Here is a 7,760-nt window from a genome sequence, read left to right on the forward strand (position 1 = left end):
GAACAAACGTCAGAACCAGACTACTTAGTTGAATGTCTACGTTCACATTCAGAAGATGTTTGGGCAGTATTTTGCTGTGTTTTTTTCAGCACTATGTTCACATTCTTTATTTCACGCCTGACAATACAAGTACCATAGATCAAGGTTTTTGTTTTGAGGAACTTGAGATAAAATAGAGGATGGAGAGAAAAAAATCAATAGATTATATTATACAGATATATTTCACAGAATGACAGTCACAAATACATTCAGTCAAATTACCTGTAGGATAAATTACTCTGTAACTCAGAAAGGTCAACAATCAAAAGAATCCAAATGCTATCCAAAACATTGAGCACAAAAAAGTGTTCCTAAGACTGTTTTCTTTGGGGGGAAAGATCAAAGGTCTTTGCCATAGAAGAGAAAGATCACCTTTATTATCACAGCAACAAATCCAGATACCTCCTTCACATGTATGGGACAAAAGGAGCTCATAGGCTTTCTTCCCTTTCCAAGATTTCTAAGGAATAGAAAAAATTATTATATTTGCCTATATATGGATTTGTCCTATGTATAGATCTGTCCTGTGCCGCATCCTCCACCTAGTGACGTCTACAGCTGTCTATTAGGAAATGGTTAAGGCACAGGATAACATGCCTGGGGGATTATCCAGGGCTCCAGCAGTAGGGAATATTGTTTCCTGACATTTGGTAATGACCTGGCCCTCTGGAGAACGCTAGCTGTCTCCTGGCATGGGGGCTGTTGTGGTGCTGTACACACTGGCCAAGGAGCCCTAAATGGAGTTAGAGACGGTTCGTTTTCTAGTGTTGCTGGAGATCAGTTAGAGATTAACAAAGAAAGAATTTCCCTGCCAGTTTATTTGTTCCTGTCAAGAAGGCAAGCTGTTATTTTGAAAGGAGCTAACGACATGATGGCGAAAACCATATAAGCTGAACAGAAACTTCCCCTGCATCCTCCAGCCAACGGTAAAGTCAGCCAGCAGAAATCTTGGAAATGGTACAAGTCTTCCTGCATTGAGAGCGCTCAGGTTTGGATGCCAAGAATAAATCTCACTCTGAGGGAAACCTCTGAAGTAACTGCTGTTGACTGAGCTGTTACTGGCTGTGAAGGCAGAACTGACTGCAGCAGACAATGTCATGCCATACCAGATGCTGCATCCCCCTGATCCCACTTTTGCCTTACTTGTCAGCATGAGAAGAGGAGATGGTGCGGTTCCCCTTCCTTTGCCTCAGACTAGCAACTCTGGGCCTCTTCTTCGGTTCGCTCCAGCACCAGAGTGCTGTTGCAGAAAGCTGCAACAGTCATAAACACTATTTAACCGGTTGATTAAGTCAGTTCACTGCTGCTTTTCATCACTAGAATTTTGCAAAGCAACCATTGGGTCTAGGCTATTATTTTAAGTCCCTTTACCAGGACAAAGCATTAAGTTGCACAAAGACAGGTTTGGGACTTACTGGCATTCTAAAGAAGGACACAGCACTGGGAAGGTTGGTGCAATAACCAGGAAAGCTCTGACTTGCAAGTAATGCTTGGTAGTGACCTCTTTCAGCTGTAAGATGGGAGAATAGTTTCTGTAATGCTTTCCGCACATGTGTATTTCACTAAACAAGACAGTCCTTGAGATAGATCATACCCTGGACTTGAAATTCAGCTACTGGAAAAGAGCAGGAAATATATTTTTCATGGAAGAAGCAGAATTCAAGAAAGAGAGTTCATGCTAAAATACCCTGAGCCTTGTGCAATGTCATAAACTCTTTGGCTAATGCACACATCATCTAGCAATTCCTGCCCCCAGATCCTAGGAAAGATCCAGCAAGTATTTCCTTGAAGACACATTAAATTGCAGCCCAATCCAATGTACTCCCTTTCTCAGTTCCTTAAGCCAGGTTCCTAGTGAAAACTCTGCTCACATTAGTTACTCAGCTTGGATGAGTGAGGGCTGAATAAGGCCTGTGGGATTTGGCTTTCTAAGAATCATGCGCAGCCTCCTTTTTCATGTGTCCAGGGTCTTCTGCATTTGAAATCTTTTTCACCACCTGATTGTGGGTGCTCCATATCCTCTCTTCACCAATTCGTTCCAAGTTACTGAGAAAAACATTCTATTTTCTGTGTTATTTATTTTAGGGTACTATGGCCATAGTAACCATACACAAAGTCAGGATATTGCAAACATAAAGTAATGAGAAATTATTCAGAACATATATTTAAAAAAAAAGAAAATAACCAGAGGAAAATGGGCTCCATAGTATTTAGAAAAAAATAAAAACCAAAATCAGAATTAAATAATCTCCTACAGATTCTTCCATTATGCAGTAAAAGAGAAATTAAAATGCACCCCACTGTTGCCTTTATTGACAAATCTCAATCATAACTATGACAATTTAATTTTTCTCCATCATCTCCATACCCAAAACCACTCATATCCCCAAATAACTGGATTATTTCCTCCACACTGAGTAATAACCAAGACAGCTAAACAGTTTCTTCCCTGGATGTTCTCTCTTACAGAAAGAACCGCATCTTTTCAGGAGTGGATACAGCCTTGAACCAAACTGGGAGACATGCATGATTTTGCAACCCTGACTGTCCTGTAACTGTTAGTCGCTGGTTCGGTGGTATGTGACAGTCAGGGCCTGTTTGCTGGCTCTAAATGGCCTTTGAAGTTGGCTAGATGGTGCAAGAATATGTTTCTGTATTGCATTAACAAGCCTATGACTCATATTGTCCTTACTGTTGATCAGAGAGTACTTAAAACTTGGTTTTGCCATGTGCCTCCACACTTAAAAATTAGGAGTCAGTTCTACAGTCCATCCCTGAACCAGACAATACTAACAGTGCCTCATTAACTAAATATTGAGCTGATTTTAAGCATAGAAATTTAAAAAAATTTAAATTTTAAAAATCTCTTCCGTTGCTATAGGGTAGAGTTGTCAGTACCCCAGTGCTTTATATGCTTTTAAGTCTGTGTGCGGTTGCAGGGCCATGATCTGACTGCAATTACAGAGACATGGTGGGACAGCTCGTATGACTGGAATGCTGTCATGGATGGCTACAGGCTTGTCAGGAAAGACAGACCAGCAAGGCAACGTGGGAGAGTTGCTCTTTATATGAGGAAGCAACTGGAATGTATCGAGCTCTGCCTGGGGGTGGAAGGAGAACAAGCTGAGAGCTTGTGGGTAAAAATTAAGGGGCAGGCAAATATGGGTGACACTGTTGTGGGTGTTTGCTACAGGCCACCTGATCAGGAACAGGAAGTTGATGAAGCCTTCTACAGACAGCTGGAAGTAGCCTCACAATCACAGAATCTGGTCCTCATGGGGGAGTTTAACCACCCAGATATTTGCTGGAAAAGCAACACAGCGAGACGCACACATTCCAGGACGTTCCTGCAGAGCATCAAGGATAAATTTTTGATGCAGATGGTAGAGGAGCCAAGGACACGAGACATGCTGCTTGACCTTATCCTAACAAACAAGGATGGGCTGTTTGAGGACGTGAGAGCTGAGGGTAGCCTTGGCTGCAGTGACCATGAGATGGTGGAGTTCAGGATTCTGCATGGTAGAAACAGGATTACAACCGTGGACTTCAAGAGGGCCAACTCTGGCCTCTTCAAAGACCTTCTAGGAGGAATCCCATGGGCTCGAGCTCTGGAAGGCAGGGGTGTCCAAGAGAGCTGGACAGTATTCAAGGACCACTTCCTCTGAACTCAAGATCAGTGCATCCCCAGGAGGAAGAAATCAGGCAGAGGAGCCAGGAGATGTGCATGGATAAGCAAAGAGCTTCTAGAGAAATTCATATGGAAGCGGGAGGTTCACAGCATGTGGGAAAAGGGAGTGGCCACTTGGGAGGAATATAGGAATGTTGTCAGGGTGGGCAGAGATGTGACAAGGAAGGCCGAGGCCCATGTGGAATTAAATCTGGCAAGGGATGTCAAAGACAACAAGAAGGGCTTCTTTAAATACATCAGCAGCAAAAGGAAGACTGGGGATACAGGGGGTCAACACTGAAAAAGGAAGGGGCCGTGGTGAATCAGGATGCAGAGAAGGCAGAGTTACTGAATGCCTTCTCTGCCTCGGTCTTCACTGCTAAGGTTGGCTCTAAGGCACCTCAGCCCCCAGAGAAGAGAGGAAAAATCTGCAGAAAGGAGGACTTCCCCTTGGCTGAGGAGCATTGCGTCAGAGATCACCTATGCAAAATGGATCCTGGCAAATTTGGGCCCCTATGGGATGCACTCGCGAGTGCTGAGGGAGTTGGCGGATGTTCTTGCTGAGCCACTCTCCATCATCTTTGAAAGATCATGGAGGACAGGAACTATAGGAGAACTATAGGGGAACTATAGGCCAGTCAGCCTCACCTCCATCCCCAGGAAGGAGATGGAGCAGTTCACCCTGGAGGTCATCTCCAGGCATGTAGAGGAAAAGAAGGTTATCAGAAACAGTCAACATGGATTCACCAAGGGAAGATCATGCTTGACCAACCTGATAGCCTTCTACGATGGCATGACTGGCTGGGTCGATGAAGGGAGAGCAGTGGATGTTGTTTATCTTGACTCCAGTAAGGCATTCGACACTGTCTCCCATAGCATCCTCACAGACAAGCTAAGGAAGTGTGGGATGGATGAGCGGACAGTGAGGTGGATTGAGAACTGGCTCAACAACAGAACTCAGAGGATCATGATCAATGGAGGAGAGTCTGGATGGAGGCCTGTCACTAGCGGTGTTGCCCAGGGGCCTGTGCTGGCTCCAGTCCTGTTTAACATATTCATCAATGAACTGGATGATGGAATGGAGTGTAACCCCAGCAAGTTCGCTGATGATACCAAGCTGGGAGGAGTGGCTGATACACCAGAAGACTCTGCTGCCATCCAACGAGACCCGGACAGGCTGGAGAGCTGGGCCGAGGGGAACCTCATGAAATTCAGCAAGAGCAAGTACAAGGTCCTGCACCTGGGGAGGAACAACCCCATGCAGTGGTACACGTTGGGGGCTGAACTACTGGAAAGCAGCTCTGTTGAGAAGGACCTGGTAGTGCTAGTGGGCAGCAAGGTGACCCTGAGCCAGCACTGTGCCCTTGTGGCCAAGAAGGCCAATGGTATCCTGGGGTGTATTAAAAGGAGTGTGGCCAGCAGGTCAAGGGAGGTTATCCTCCTCTCTACTATGCCATGGTAAGGCCATATTTGGAGCCCTGTGTCCAGTTCTGGGCCTCACAGTTTAAGAAGGACGTGGAACTGCTTGAGCAAGTCCAGCAGAGAGCTACCAAGATGATCAGGGAACTGGAGCATCTCCCTTATGAGGAAAGGCTGAGAGACCTGGATTTGTTCAGACTGGAGAAGGGAAGACTGAGGGGGGATCTTGTCAATATTTATAAATATCTGAAGGGTAGATGTGAAGAGGATGGGACTAGGCTGTTTTCAATAGTGCGCAAGGACAGGACAAGTGGCAATGGGCTCAAGTTGGAACACAGGAACTTTCACCTCAATATGAGAAAAAACTTGTTTACTGTGAGGGTGCCAGAGCAGGGGCACAGGCTGCCCAGGGAGGCTGTGGGGTCCCTTCCCTGGGGACATTCAAACCCTGCCTGGACGCGTTCCTGTGCCCCCTGCTCTGGGTGTGCCTGCTCAAGCAGGGGGGTTGGACGAGATGATCTCTAGAGGTCCCTTCCAACCCCTGCCATTCTGTGATTCTGTGATTCTGTATCTCTGAAGGTTATTTTGTCTTCCTTGGTCTAGTAATTTGTACCATTTGTGAAGTTTAGTTTTCCTTGCTGCCACAAATCTTGACCCTTGGGTCTCCCTTGCTGTCTTTGCAGGGTGGTTCTGTGTTTTTCTGTGTTTGTTTGTTTTTAACTCAGTTGGGTCAGCCAACTCAAAGAAACATGTGATGTAATTAGCATGGGAGAGCTGCAGAGACAGCCTGATTTTATATTTTCATTTGGCTGGTCAGAAAATTGGTTGTAATTCAAAATGAGTATGTCAGCCCAGATCTCACACTCTATTCTGTGGACAGCTACACGCGCACAGCAACAGCTGAAATACAAAATGTAAGCCTCCAAAGATATTTAACTTCCAATAATTTCAATTTCTTTTATCACCACTGACCCCAAATGGCATACTGGCCTTTTCATAAAGATAAAAGTAGGGTCTGAACTGCTGAAAAATGAATTATAGCAAATAAATGCAATGTGTACCAATACAGTCCTCATATTCTGCTTGTAAGCAAACAGCTGCTGGTATTTTATAACTAATCTTGGGAAGATGAATTGGACCTTTGCTGATATATGCTAGCTGACTGCTGTAAAGCATGCAGGAGCGACATGCCTACCACCGCACAGCAACATAAGAAAGCTGATTACAGCTCAGCCATTGCCATGAATGTGGCTGCATGTTTGCAAAATAGCAGGAAGTTCCTTTTTCCATCCAGTCTGAAAAATGAAGAAACAAAGAGATGGTTTTTTGCCCAGAGGTGGGAAAAGAACACACAGAAATTAGAGAACAGATAGAGAGACAATACTTTTCTGTTAACGTAAATATTGACGCAGCTGTTTATTGCCCTATCTGCTGAGAAAAACAATACCTTTATAAGGTCAAAGGGTTTTCAAATAAACATTAACAGACTTTCTGGAGGAATAAGCTTCAAATTATAGCAGGACCTGTGACGTGAATGCAGAACTCATTGATTCATTCATGTAGGGTTTGCTTATGTCAGTCCTCCCTCTTGAACAAGGGAGGTGTTGAGCAAGTCTATGGTGAATGGAGATAAATCCAGTTGGTGGCTGGTCAAAAGTGGTGTTTCCAGGGCTCAGTTTTGGGGCCAGTCCCATTTAATATCTTATCAATGATCTCGATGGGGGAATTGAGTGTGCCCTCAGTAAGTTTGCAGATGACACCAAATTGTGTGGTGTCCTACCTTTAATCTGCTTGAGGGTGAGAAGGCTCTACAGAGGGATCTGGACAGGCTGGATCAATGGGATGAGGCCAATTGTATGAGGTTTAACAAGGCCAAGTGCCAGGTCCTGCACTTGGGTCACAACAACCCCATGAAATACTATAGGCTTGGGGAGGAGTGGCTGGAGAGCTGCCTGGCGGAAAAGGCCCTGGGGGTGTTGGCTGACAGCCAGCTGAACATGAGCCAGCAGCGTGCCCGGGTGGCCAAGAAGGCCAACAGCATCCTGGCTTGTATCAGCAATAATGTGGCCAGCAGGAGCAGGGCGGTGATGGTGCCCCTGTACTCGGCACTGGTGAGGCCGCACCTCGAGTACTGTGTTCAGTTTTGGGCCTCTCACTACAAGAAGGACATGGAGGTGCTGGAGCGTGTCCAGAGAAGGGCAGTGAAGCTGGTGAAGGCTCTGCAGCATGTGTCTTATGAGGCTTATGAGTAACCTCAGCAAGAGAGATTTAGGTATCCCCGCCCAATATGCAACACGAGAGTTAGCCTCAAGCTGGTTGAGAAAAGCAGATTAAAATATCTTCTGGTTGGGGAAGGTTTGGCATTTGAGTTAGCCCCATGACCTGTGACTGAAAAGGGAGTAGGGCTTCTCCTCCCTTTAAACACATCTCTGGATGTGTTTAACTGGTGTTTCACATAGTCTGAGAACAACTACAGGCTCGTGCTTTATAATCAGAATAGTATCTGCTGTGGAAGTACTCAAAACCCCCAAGAGCTTAGGTAACTGGTGTGCTCATATGTGGGCAGATGAAATTTAGCAGGCTGTGACCAAGAAGTGTATTGTAGTTTAGCTTCAGTCAGCAACTAAGACCCACA

The sequence above is a fragment of the Phalacrocorax carbo genome, chromosome 1 (genome assembly GCF_963921805.1).
Source record: "Phalacrocorax carbo chromosome 1, bPhaCar2.1, whole genome shotgun sequence".
Classification (NCBI taxonomy): domain Eukaryota; kingdom Metazoa; phylum Chordata; class Aves; order Suliformes; family Phalacrocoracidae; genus Phalacrocorax; species Phalacrocorax carbo.